A 14,315-nucleotide genomic window follows, 5' to 3' on the forward strand; every position below is an offset into this window, starting at 1 on the left:
AAGTTTAACATGGCACCAAAAATTAATCTTTTAATATTTTTTAATAATCCTAGTTTGCGAACTGTAGTTAAGTCTGTACGTGAAAATGGCGTTTACTTTTTCCCTTAAGATGATCGCCCTCTAGCGTGGCAGCAGAAAAACACTTTTTTTGGAGATGGGTGTATAAATTGCTCTGAATTTCAATAACGTACTATGCGATGGGGGTGGATCTAAATTCAACGCGGTGGATCTACTCTGGGTACCTGGTCATTGTGGTATAGTGGGAAATGAAATCTCGGATACTTTAGCAAAAGAGGATTCCCCATGCCTTGACCGGAACCAACGATTGGAATATCAGTAGCATTGGCTAAGTCTGTCTTCATCAACGGGGAACAAGCTTCCCATAATGGCAGGTGCAGAGCTTAAATTCTGCTAGACACACTAAGCGTTTCCTGTCAGAACTTAATATGCATACGGCCAAGTTTATCCTATCGAAAAGCAGGAAGACCTGCAAGTTTATTGTAGGCATTCTGACAGGCCGTAATTCACTAGCTGGAAAATGTTCAGAATAGGAACTGTACAAAATGATACGTGTCCTTTTTGTAACGAGTAAGCGGTACTCACTGAGCATTTTCTATGGGAATGCCCGCTTATGGACGCATCAGACATCAGATCTTGGTGCTGATGGGTTCAAGCTGCAACGGATAGCATCATATCCACTAACGGAAATCCTGCAAAACATAAACGAGTCCGGGATATTCCATTGGGCGGTGAATGAGCTCAGAGGCTATAGTGCATACACATAGAATAGGTGCATCAGTTAATATCCTTACTTCACGAGAGCCCAGTGGAATTTTTAATGCAGAAGCTAATAGTACTTGGGATTTTTTCTCCGTTGTTTTTGAGAAGTAAACTTGTTTCTCTCTCCTGTTCCAGAAACTTTTCTATGAAAATTATATAATGAACATAGATCTTGAAGTTTCAACTTGTTTTTTCTCTACTATTGTATTGTAGTAGATTTTTCTTTCAATACTTGAAATTTTCCTCTAAGACAAAGTAATATAAATGAGATGGATAATCTAAATTGGATTTATTATCCATCTAGGTAGACTGCACTGTACTCGTATATGGCGATTAACAGATACTTTCATCACATTCCTGCTTCAATTCAGTAACCGTGAATCGTCATCAGCAACAAAAGTCTTAAATTATGCTCTTGCTAAGCAGCGGCAAAAGAGCCTTCGTTAATCGTACATAAACTTAAGTATGCAACGTTTGAAGCTTCTTTTGTATGAATTGCATTTCACAAAAACCCACATTACAATGAAATGCACGTCATCACACATTTTGTACTCATAACCGAATCTGGGCTGCAAAATTGCTTAAAGAATTGCACAAAGCTTACTCATACCAGTGCCTGCATCGATTGTAAACTGAGTACGAAACGGAAATTTCACACTGGCCAATGCTTTACGTTCCACTTTCGATTTTTCATCTATTCACCCAGCAGTGCAGGATCCCTGCTAAACAGTTTAGAAAAGATGCAAAGATATTTTTGCCGAAGTAACAAGCGCCAAAGTAAAATTACCACAAAGGCACATCGGAAAGGTGTTAGTGGCTACCTGTATGAATTGCCAGAGGAAATTGAAAATTTTGCAAGAAAGTCTGTTGCAAAGGCAAAGCTCGTTTCTGCGAATCTAGCGAGGTAAGTCTAGTAAGTACTGGTAGTTGTTACCGGCTTTCAATGGGAACGGCTATTGTGTTAACCCGGGACTGAGAAAGAATGCCTTTGGCATGTTTCACATTTTTTGGCTTTTGGCTTTACACTGCAAATCCGTTTTATTGCACAATGCACTTATGCATGTTTGCTGGCTACCGATTTAATTTATTTATTCATTACTGCGAACTTCAGTTAATTGAATTTCGAGCGGATAGTGAAACTGGTTATGAAGTTACAAAATTTGATTCGGAATTGGTTGCAATTGTTGTGGTCCAATACCACAGGGTTAGTGAATACAACATGGGAAAGTGCAAGCTGAATCACCGAACAAGTAATTATCCCAGTAACTTTAACATCTTCATGTGTGGATGTTTTTCGATGTAAGCTGTTTGCCGGCTAAAAAATAAAATCAGGCCAGGCAACAGTTGTAAAATGATGGATGGAGTCAATTATAATTGTAGCCAAGGTCAATTTCAACCAAAATCAAAATTTCCTACACGCCAATTATAATGAGAGGGTCATTAAAATGGCATATTCACTTTAGATATGCTTGTACAAGTATGTGTTCAGTGTTTTCGCCAACTTTTGGTTCGGAGCTCATTAGGCAATCTTATCGTGCTCGACAGAAGGTATGAACACTTTTAGTAAAAACATACGATTGCTGTTCAGTTCAAATTACCGGGTCATTGCCAGTTATTTAATAAACTCAATGACAGTAATTACTTGGCAGTTGGCCAGTTACACCTTTGCAGGGATTTATAACTAAAAGTCAACAACGGAGCTACACAATGAAAACCCATAATGTGTATACGTGCATATATAGTTTCATAATACACTTGAATTTTGAAAAAGGTTTATGGAATCACTTATCACTAGATGTTGGAAGTGCACCCAATGTCAATTTGAAGCCAAGTAGTGGCTATTTATTTTCATTCAATGATTCATTCTTCTTGCAGAAGTTATAATAAATTGATTAGTTATCCTTTGAGAGTCCTCCGTTTGAGTTCAGCTTCAAGCCTGGTACACCAAAATTTCAGTGGAGCTCTTTCTGGGGCATAGTTTGCCCTCAAACGAAAAGCTTCCTTTGCTAGCCTTTTTCTAGTATCCAGTGAGTCGCGCACCATTCCTCCCCTTTCCTTAATCTTCGCTGTTGAGGAAGAAATCTATTTTTTAACTTTCGTATCAATTTTATTGGCAACTAACTATATTCGAGGTGTATTAATAACCGAGGCCTATCACTTTATTTTTAAAACCAAACTGACTCTGAAGATGGACTTTTTGTCCTTGTTCATCTCGCTGAATATTCCAAAAAGATACGCGATCACTGTTTTATTACTTTGTCACTCGGTTATCAAGTAACCAAAATAATCCTCACTGTTAAACAGTTAGCTAATTCTAATTCGCGCCACCTATATATTCCCAAAGTGGTTTTTGTCACAATGTGTATTTAAATGTTACAAACCCCATCGCTGCGGGCTCTTAGCAAATCGTTCCACAATCAATAATGATCCAAAGGGTGTGTGTGTGGTGAGGAGACGCTACAGCTTCTGACCACTCAGGCGGTGTTGGCCCATTGTACTCGCGGGGATCCAAAGGGTACTAACAGGGTCGATATAGAAGGATGCAACGAGGATACCGGCCTACTCTTTAGAGATCAAGCGATATTCTTTGATACGTTCGGTTAGATTTCAATTTTAATCTTCGCAACAACAGGAAACACGCAAATACCCCTCCAATTGATACTAAAGACGAGTTCCTGTTTTCAGAACCTTAACAATCATCTGCTTCTCCCACACATTGGAAAAGCTGACAGCTTCGATTTACAAATAAGTGGAAGTAGTAACTTAACAGAACAATTTTTCAGGGTCATGGTCAAGGTCGGCCACTTTGCTCTAATTGAATGTATTGATAGAAGAGACGATTTCACATTTATTTTCCACAGATATATACGATTAAGATTAAGTATTTCTTCCATACCTTCAAGAACGTACAATCACCTGATGGGATATATGGTAGCGAATTCGTTATAATTTGCAGCAGCTTTTATTTCTCTGAGCAACGCACGATGTTAACTACGCTGCATTTCCCATACTTTGCCACTCACCACCGTTTGCGCAACAACAAAGTCTTCACATTACTGGACGGAAGGAGGGAGGACGATCCCGCATTGAATTTGGGGTACTGGCGAACTGTGCAACACCGACACACAAACAAAGATAATGACCTATCGAATGCTGGTCCCTTCTATACATTTCCAGTATCCATGGGTTTATTGTCTGTCTATCTGACACAAGCACTTTTCTTAGAAACGGCTGCATCTATTGATATGAAATTTGGTGAGTAGGTGGGAACTGTAACACACATATGCAGTGCTGAGTTTTTTCTACCGAATATATGGACAGTGAAGTGCAAGTGAAAGATCTCGGTTAGTACTTATGAAAGCTTGACGGTCGGTATAACCAACCAAACAGTTCTAAATATAGGCACCTTCAGCTTTAATATTTACAAAGGGGTTGTTCGCGGCTATTCACTACTGGCTACGCACGTCGATTTCCACAAGCCCACACCGCACAATGTTTGCTTTTAAGGTTTCGTGTAAAACAAAACCGATGTCTCCCTGTATATTTGTCACACACACTCCAAAACGGCTGAGCCAATAGGAATGAAATTTTGTGGACAAATAAGAATTATGAAATCCCACGCATACAGAGAATGATATAAATTTACGTGGATTCTAAAAGCCCCTCCCACCTTTGCTTAGGAAGGTTTTAAAATTTTTTTTACTCAATATAATTAGGGTATTAAATGAAAGGGCTCGATTGGTACTTTCCTGATGCTGATACTAGTTTTGCACATCAAAGTGTAACAGGCCTCATTTTCAAAACCTACCCAATCAAAAAATCTGGAAAAAATCTAGGCCCCAAAATATGTGCCATTCCGATTATTTGCTCAAATAAACTTGCTAATAGTATATTACCAACTTTTAGAAATTAACCGAAAAACCCCCTTAAGTTCATCCTAGGAGTACTCAATTGCACTGGTATAGAGGACACTATCGCATACGCATGCCATGTTTCATGATAATCCGGCTATTAGTGGCAAACTCATAGCAGTTCAAACTTATAAAATTCGCGCGAATTTACTGCATCTGAAGCCATGCAAATGAAATGCTGACGTCAAAATTAACGAGAATAATTGTATGAGGTTGATGATCAATACAGTGATTTCCAGATCAAACTATTTATGCGAATGACTTTTTAAAAAATTCAGGGCAATTTAATTTTGAACTATATACATACGAAACTGTCCTGCACTCATCGTTCCTCACATAGGGAAACTCGAAACCTCTTATAGCAAAGGTTTTAAGTTGCGTCTATTTCTCAAATGATTCAATGGAGATACTTTATTGTTCGCGGATTACAGGGATATTGACTCCTTTTTCGGAAACGATTTATTTTAGTAGCATTTGGGCTTTTTCGCAGTGGGTTAATTTCAAGGGTAAAATTACCATTTTCACATCAGACTAATAGCTATTCTGACAGCCGTACACTTGGTATCCATCATTATCCTGCAAAGAAGAAATGCACTTCATTGGCGTTCTTCGCCACACGTTCAACTCTTCAGCTTTTCATTGATAGTTGATCGGGAAGCTTGCAAAGTACCCATTCGATTTTGACATTTTAAGCGACAAGCGCCTTGCCTGCAGTTACTACAGGGATTGGCACGTACCTGTTTGCGTTCCACCAGATGGTTTTTTCGATACCTTCCTCCCGATTCCTATATGTTCTTAGTTAGTCATTGGAATAGTTCAAATTTCTCCCTAGTAGTGGTTTATCTACGTCCTAGCGTTCAACCACAAGAAGTGGGTGACTTAGATACTGTGACATTCATTCTATCTCTATTCAAAATAAGACGCCATCGAACCAAATTCAACTAAGGAAATAAGTGGTGATCAGTGGGTGGCAATCTAGGCTACAGGGTAGGGGCAGTCGGTGGTAATTATTTTCCGTTCAAAACTTTACAGGAGGGCAACTGCTTAACGGACAATGAATGGCCTAGCGTTGTCTCTGCCTGTCAACGTGTCTGTCCAAAAAATAGCAGTAATATTAGTACTTGTTGCAAGGACATGTTCGGAATGTCAAATCGGTATACAACCTAGTGCCCTTAATTTTCATTTGAAATAATCCAAAATTTTATAATATTTTTTATACAAAAAGCCAAAAACGTTCAAAATTTATTAAAAATTTCCACCTTTAAAAAAGAGTGAGTTTTCAATAAAAATTGAGGAAGATTACGCCTTAAAAAGATATTTGCTTTTAATATTATTTCGCATGTTTTAGGTTAAACTAGAAGGTACTAGTGGAGCACCTAAACAGAATCTAGACCTCAAAATATATCCCATTAATATATATTCCCAGTTAATAGTAGCATATTACTATATTTTATACATTTACTCGAAAACCCCCCAAGTTTATTTTAGGGGCACACAATTTTGCAGAACAGTGCTGGCTATGCAACGTCTGTTGCAAAGTAAACGAGACTTTTTCAAAATCTCCATTTTCCATGACCCTATCTTTTGACGGGAGTAGGAGCAGCAGAGTCCATGAGTGGTTTAAGCAACTCAAAGAAAGTTGTGTGAAGTTGTGATCGATGACATCGAGAATGACGTACATCCCGGTAAGAAAAGTTTCGTGATTACACCAAGTAACGTTGAAATTTAGCGTGAATATATAAATAAGTCGGGAAACCAGAAGCTTCACGCTTCAGGTATAAAACGTTTTGTGAGAGATATTTAAATCGCACAGTTATGTTAGCGGTGGTGACCTCCCCAGAACTGAATGATTTAAATGTCTCGGGTCAATGCTATGCTGTCAGCCAGTGGAGAACTACGAATTGAAATTGGTTCACGCATTAACGCAACCTGGATGAAGTGGCATTCCACAACTTGTGTTCTTTGTGATCGACGTATCAGCGAACGTCTCAAATCTAAAATTTACCGCAATATCGTCCGTCCTGTCTCTCTCTATGGTTCTGAGCGCTGGGCGACTATAAAAGACAATGAACGGCGTCTTGCAGTAATGGAGACGAGGATGTCACTTTGGACTAGTTGCGTGACACGTTTAGATCACATCCGAAATAAAATTATCTGCGATCGATATGGGGTTGAACCGATCGTGGAAAAACTGCGAGAGAGGCGTCTTCGATGGTATGGTCACGCAATTCGCGCTAACGAGAATTCACTTGCCAAGATTGGTCTGAACATCGAAGTCGATGGTAAACGACCGAAAGGCCGACCGAAACAACGGTGGCTTGATACGCTATATGGGGATTGAAAAGCCTCGCGATTACATCCAGATCAGACATTTGACAAAATAAAATTACGAAACCAATCACGACGAGTCGACCTCGTTTGTGAATGGGACAAAAGCTGAGTAAAAATAAGAAGATTCGAGGAGCGATGAGTGCAGGACAGTTTCGTGGCACATAGTTAAAAATTCGATTCGCCTCTATTTTTTAGAAAGCGATTTAAATAAATCATTTGATCGGAAGCATTGTATTGATAATAGTCAATAGTCATACACGTCACACTCGGAATTTAATATTATTAGCAAATGTGAAGAACTCAACCTACAACAGATAAAAACAAGTCGGAATACCGGAAGCTCATGCTTCGGGTATAAAGGTTTTGTGTTCTTCTTATGTAAGAAATTTCAACGCACATTTTTCTATCCGTGTATAACTACAAATTCAACATAATCTTTCATATTTTTCCAAACTACGAGACATACGTACATATTACAGCCATAGTTATTCCGCTCACCTTAAACAAACAAACTGTCTATTTCCGAATACTGTACACATATATGCACGTATATAAATCGATCGTACCCATATTTCCGATTTACTTCTTATATCTATTTGAATTAGGCACTACCCGCAAAGTTCATTAGCACGCATCTATTATATACCTACATACACACATGTCTAGTTGACAGATAACTAAAAAACTAAAACAAAATAATTCTCTGGGACCCAATTCATAAGAACTCATTTCGTTGTGGTACCGACGAATTGATATGTGATGATGACGTCATCAAGGTTGTAGATTGCACGAAATTCACAAAAAATTGTAAAGTTTCACCTCCATTAACTTTGTTAATAATAATTGGATTTTCTTCAAACTTGACCAAATTGTGCATTATGTTCATTACACGCATGCCAAATTTTGTACTTCTGGGATGAACATAAGGGGGGTGCCGGGTAAATTTCTAAAATGTGGAAATATACTATTATTAACTTTATTTGTGCAGATGTCGGAACCGGATATATTTTGAGGCCTAGATTTCGTAGAGATGCGCTACTGTGATTTTTTTCAGATTTTTCGGTTGGATAGGTTCTGAGAACGAGACCTGTTACACTTTTTGGGGGTCATATTTCGAGCGCTCACTCCTCCATGTTTCACCCAATATCAAATATTGCACCAGTTTCGAAAAGTACTAATTGAGACCTTTCATTTGATACCCCACATGGCTACATTCTGTGAAAAACAAATTTGCACCCTCCATTCACATGTATGGGGAGCCCCTCCTTAAACTTAACACAAGATGGCGCCACTTACTGCATGTAAAGGGAACACCAGACAATCGGTCCAACCGTTTCCGAATAAATCGGGTGTGACAGACAGACAGACAGACAGGCCACCTTGTTTTGTTTGTTTCACACAAAACCTTAAAAAGGGCTGGGGAAAAGTAGATTCGTCACGAATGGAATTTTATTATTTCACTCGTATGTCAATTATTCTCGTTAATTATGAAGACAGCATTTTATTTGTATGGCTTAGGATGACACTAATACAAAGTAAGCAGTTTAAACTTATCAATTTCGTGCGAATTAACAGCATCCTTGGATTTTCATGAAATTTGGCATGCGTATGCACGAAACTGTCCTCTATGCCTGTGCAAAATTAGTACTCCTAGGATAAACTTAAGGGGAGTTTTTCAGTCAATTTGGTAATATACTATTAGTAAGTTTATTTAAGCAGATATCGGAACGGGACATCTCTCGAGGCTTAGATAGTAGTAGATTCTTCATAAATGAGGCTTTAATTAATACTATTAATTTAATAATAATAATTAATAATTTAATATTTCGCGCGAATGTCAATTATTCTCATTAACTATGACGTCAGCGTATTATTTGCATGGTTTTGGAAGCAGTAACTTCGCGCGAAACTGCTAAGTTTGCCATGCTATAACTTTGGCGTTAATTGCCAGATTTCCATGCAGATGGAACGTGTATACGTTCTCTATGTTGGTGCGAAATTTGCAAGTCCTAGGATGAATTTAAGGAGGTTTTTTTAGTAAATTTCCAAAATTATTCTATTAGTAAGCTTATTTGAGCAGACATCGGAATGGGACATATTTTGAGGCCTAGATTTCATCTAAGCGCAGGATTTTTGAGTTGGGTGAGACGAAAATGAGTCCTTACTCGCGCACTTTACAATTCACGTCAAAACTAATATCAGATTCGGAAAGTACTAATTGAGACTTTTCATTCGATACGAATTTATCTCACTCCCTGTGGGATTTTATAGTTCCCATATGTCCACCAAATTTCGTTCGGATCGGTTTAGCCGTTTTGGAGAAACGTGCGTGTGACAGACAGACAGACAGTGAATCGATTTTAATAAGATTTTATTTGTACACAAAACCTTCGTTACGATACATGGTAATAGAATATCAAATATAATCGCATTTTGACTAAAAACTTAGAACTCAGGATGGTTTATGCTCACTTTTTTCCACACAAGCTGACTGATGACCGAAAATTGCTCCGAATTCAACAATTCAAGTACAGCATTGTTACTGGTGGTGGAGGGGGTCTCAATATAACGCCAAAATAAAGCGGCGAAGTGACAAATAGAAGCTCCCAAACGAGTCAGATCGGAAAAAAAGCTGTCACGAGAAGTCAAAAGTTTAAACACATTTGATTTGTTTCTACGATTCCAAGGGAGCAATTCAGAAGAAGCTTGTACTGCAAGGTCAAACGGTTGCCCTGGAGACACAAGAAGGTTATTTTCAATCAAAAGATGACTTTTGAAAAAAAAATAAAAAAACAACAAAATTTTTGAAAAAGTATCAATTTTGATATTGATCACAAAGGGGTGCGGGCTGAAAAGTGATAATTTCTTTGACGGACCCATTCTCAGAAATCCAACCCAAAATCTGAAAAAAATCGTGAGCCTGCCACTATATGGTGATTCAATAAATTTAATAATAGTATATTACTATTTTTTGGGAAATGGACTGAAACCAGGTACATCATACATCAGCATCTACGCAACTTCTTTCAATTTTAATCAGTTCATCAAAAATATGTCTATTTGGCGTTATAATCATGAACTCAAACCGTTGCTGTCAAACCTTTATGTGCGTCGCATTCTACTGCCCGCCGCAGTTTACTTCAACGATCTGTCGGCAAAAGGGAGGCAAGTATTAGAACAATGCTATCGCAACTTTCCACAGACATGACTGTATTCGATGAAAGGGTTCCCTTTCAGTGGTATATTATTGTAATTGCTTCCAACGAAAACATAAATATCCGATTTCCCACAAATCGGTCAAAATGGAAAATCTAATAGTGAAAATGTCTAGTGTAAATAGAACCCTTAAGAATTAATCAGGAACTAAATAGATATCACCATTTTTGTAAAGTTTTGATTTACATATAATGTGTGCCTAGCGAAACCATTCTTACTTAGTTGATCAATTGCTCATCAATAATGGTAAACGAAGTATCCTTGACTATTTAAATGGGAGAATTCCTTACCGGAAAAGATACTGAACTACCATTTTGAATTGTTAGAAGCTCATAACAAATTCCTGTAATAGATTTCGTAGAAAATCTTATTCCAGTAAATGACCAAATATTTCCTAAAATCTGAGAGCGAGATTTACTTTTAGAATCAATAATCTCTTTAGAAATTATCGATTCTAAATATAACGCAAAATGCTTTATTTGCATAAGCAATTCACATCAATTTAACACGGAACTAGACCTGAGCCTTCTTAACAACGAATGAATGAGTGAATAATGGAAGAAAAGTTTACGAGTGGATAGATATACGACCACCATAAAGCAGCAAAGGTTATAAACATCTCCACCAGAGATTTCATGATTCGTTAAATTTCGACTTTCCGTAAATGAAAATATAAAGTTTAATTACTCCACTTTTCAAGGCGGTATTTTATTAGTAAAGTGCACGCACGCGAGTGTAATTGTTTCAAACATGCATAACTGCCAGTAAAAGTAGAGTTAATTTGGCATTCAACTTGAATGTAGGAAACTTTCTCACGCGCTAGGGTACTATGTGCGTATTGTATTTAAACTAACACCACATGTCATCATTACCTTTCAAAATATTCCACCACTGAGTAAAAAATTATGTTTACATAACTAGAAAACTGTATTTATAAAATTAAGGTAGAGACTATGATCAGCAGAATACAATTTGCAAAAAAATTTTCTAGAAGAATATTACTGAATAAAAGTAAGATTCATTCGTTCACAATTCAGGGAAGCCGCAAATTATTCAAAATTAGCAACTATGCATACAATAGAAAATAAATGAGGTTCAATTGCATTGTTTCCTAGTTACGTAACTGCTAACATGACTAAATAGTATCTGCACTATTTTCACACAATTAGACATTTATCAAAAGAATATTTCTTAGCAACAAGCTGGATATGCTATTTTATTTTATTGGATATAAATTCAACGACAGGAGGCATTTCGATGGATAGCTCACAGAGGCAGTGTGGACATATAAGATGACAAGTCTAGCCATAATTATCTCCAAGGAACTTTTATCTGCCTTTTAAAGTCTAGCGAAAAACTAATATGGCATATTTGCATCATCAACGGCGCAACAACCGGTATCCGGTCTAAGCCTGTCTTAATAAGGAACTCCAGACACCCCGGTTTTGCGACGAGGTCCACCAACTCGATATCCCTAACAGCTGTCTGGCGTTCTGACCTACGCCATCGCTCCATCTCAGGCATGGTCTGCGTCGTCTTTTTTTTGCTACAACAGATATTGCCCTTATAAACTTTCCAGGCTGGATCATCCTCATCCATACGGATTAAGTGACCCACCCATCGCAACCTGTTGAGCCGGATTTTATCCACAACCAGACGGTCGTAGTATCGCTAATAGATTTCGTCGTTATGTAGGCTACGGAATCGTCCAACCTCATGTAGGGGCCAAAAGTTCTTCGGAGGATTCTTCTCTCGGACGCGGCCAAGGGTTCGAAGTTTTTTTTGCTTAGAACCCAAGTCTCCCAGGAATATATAATGACTGGCAAGATCATAGTCTTGTACAGTAACAGCTTTGACCCTATGGTGAAACGTTTCGCACGAAAGAGACTTATAAAAGGCATATATGTATGTTTGCCATAAACCCCTACCATCATGACTTTCGGCGACCTGTCCACTCTTCCTCCTCTCTTCTGCGTAGTTTCGGTGACAGAATGTAACCCTGATGGGCTTCTCCTTGGACTTCGAAGTTTGATTTCACTGCGTAAGCATATGTCTCCGATTCACTCTTTTGTGGAGTATACGACTCCACACAATCTCTTCTTATTATTAATATTTTCCGAGTTGTCACAGTCTCACATAATACTAGCACTAAGTACAAACCATTTAGGCTCGGACGATACTTAAATTATAAAGGGGCGCTGGTGGTGGTGGACGATGGTAGGTTAATGAGAGAATACGTCTAGAACCCCTCGTAACATCGAGCACGTATGCAGAGTGGTATATTTTTGCATAGTTTGAACTAGACTGTGTGAGACTCCTAGAACATCAAGAGAAGCCATGAGGGATTTCGGTACCATACCTGTACCTGACAATATTATGAGAATTACAACCGTTTTCTCGAGACGCCAATTTTCTTTGACTTCCCGAGCCAGTGGCCCATAGTTCATCGTCTTCTCCACGTATTTTCGTTTAGTGTTGCTATTATAGGACATAGCAACATCAGCAATACACACGGAGCGACCCGAATTGTCAACTAACAGCACGTCAGGCTTATTGTGTGCTATGTGGTGGTCAGTTGCAACTTGTCGGACTTAATACATGCTATATACAGAGCTACCGAGTACTGCCTGCGGCTGATATCGCTTAACCGAACGTGTTTCCGTGATCAGCCTCTGCTTGTATACAAGTTTTTGATGGATCAATTTACATACAGAATTATGCCTGTTGGTGTATTGCACCCGTGTCACTATAGTGCAGCCAGAAATGAGATGGTCCAACGTCTCTAACGCCGAACCACTCATTCTGCACTGTCCGTTCTCCACCCGCTCTTTCATTATGCGCTTTCTGTGAGCTCGAATGGCTACCACGCTCTCTTGAATGGCACATATAAATCCTTCCGTCTCAGCAAAGCGCTGCCCAACAAACAACCGTCTACTCGACAAATCCAAATCGACAAATGGGTGCCAAAGACAATTCACGTATTTCCGTGCATTGCCTTCGACTTCCATTCATCGAGCCGCTCTTGGTCCGACTTCACTCTAGTTAACTCTAGGATTGAAAGCTTAGTGAAGTCAGCCCACAATCTGCCCTACAGCAGCATGCAAGGGACTCGCCTGCTCTTTGCTGTAAAAATAAGCGTGTGGCAAGTAGACTTGGCGATGATGTTGCGCCGCCACATATACCACGCCCCTCCCTCCGATGTCACAAGGCTGGTTCATCCGCTGTACGGCAGATTTTGGATGATGCATTCGGAATTTTGATATAGTAGTCTGTATCTGCCGCTGGACGTTTTCCAAATCGGTTTTCGTCCACGGTTTTCGAATGCAACAGTCAGTGAAGAGATAGCGAATACATTCAATCCGCTTATTTTATTGTTTCCCGAGAGATGCGATTTCAGTACCAGCTTTATACGTCGAAGGAATTCAGACAACGGAGTATCCTTCAGATCATCAAATCGCGCATGGGTTCCTTACAGAATTCATAGGTTTTTATAGAAGTCTACCTCGGCCATAGCTTAGATGTAGAGGTCACCAATGCTGTGCCCAGCATGCGACTCGTGATGACCTTTGTGGATGACTTGAATTCAACACTTGTTTAATCCTAATTCCATCCGAGTCTTACAGCTGAACATGTGTACTATTCGCAACAGAATTCTAAGCTGATCGTCAGTAATAGCATACAACTTGATCTCATCTAAGTACATATAGTGTGTCAGTTCGTACTTAGCACGTAGGCTGTACTTTATTTCAAAAACATGCGCTATAGCATCATTCAGTAACCATGAAAGGGAGTAAATGCCATGCAAAACCAAAGGAGACTCAACGAATCCCCCTAGAAGATATCCCTCCGAATATGCATAGGCTCTGAGGTATTGGCACCCTCAGATGGCCGCACTGATAAGGTGGTACGCCACCCTTCCATGACTGTCACCAAAAACTTCCTTGGTTTGGGATCAATGCGATACAAACCTAGGACATCGACTAGCCAGGTATGCGGGATATTGGCATAATCGATCGTCTGGCATAATGGATATAACAGCTAGAGAGGTTTCTTTGGCCTCTAGTTTCCTGTCCTACA

At 39.0% G+C, this 14,315-nt stretch overlaps 1 protein-coding gene across 2 annotated transcripts in view; it reads left to right on the forward strand.

Moving 5' to 3' along the window:
* Positions 1–14,315, forward strand: part of LOC119649134 (SEC14-like protein 2) — an 89,158-nt gene that overhangs the window by 59,068 nt on the left and 15,775 nt on the right. The window lies entirely within an intron of this gene.

The sequence above is a fragment of the Hermetia illucens genome, chromosome 2 (assembly GCF_905115235.1).
Source record: "Hermetia illucens chromosome 2, iHerIll2.2.curated.20191125, whole genome shotgun sequence".
In the NCBI taxonomy this organism is placed as follows: Eukaryota; Metazoa; Arthropoda; class Insecta; order Diptera; family Stratiomyidae; genus Hermetia; species Hermetia illucens.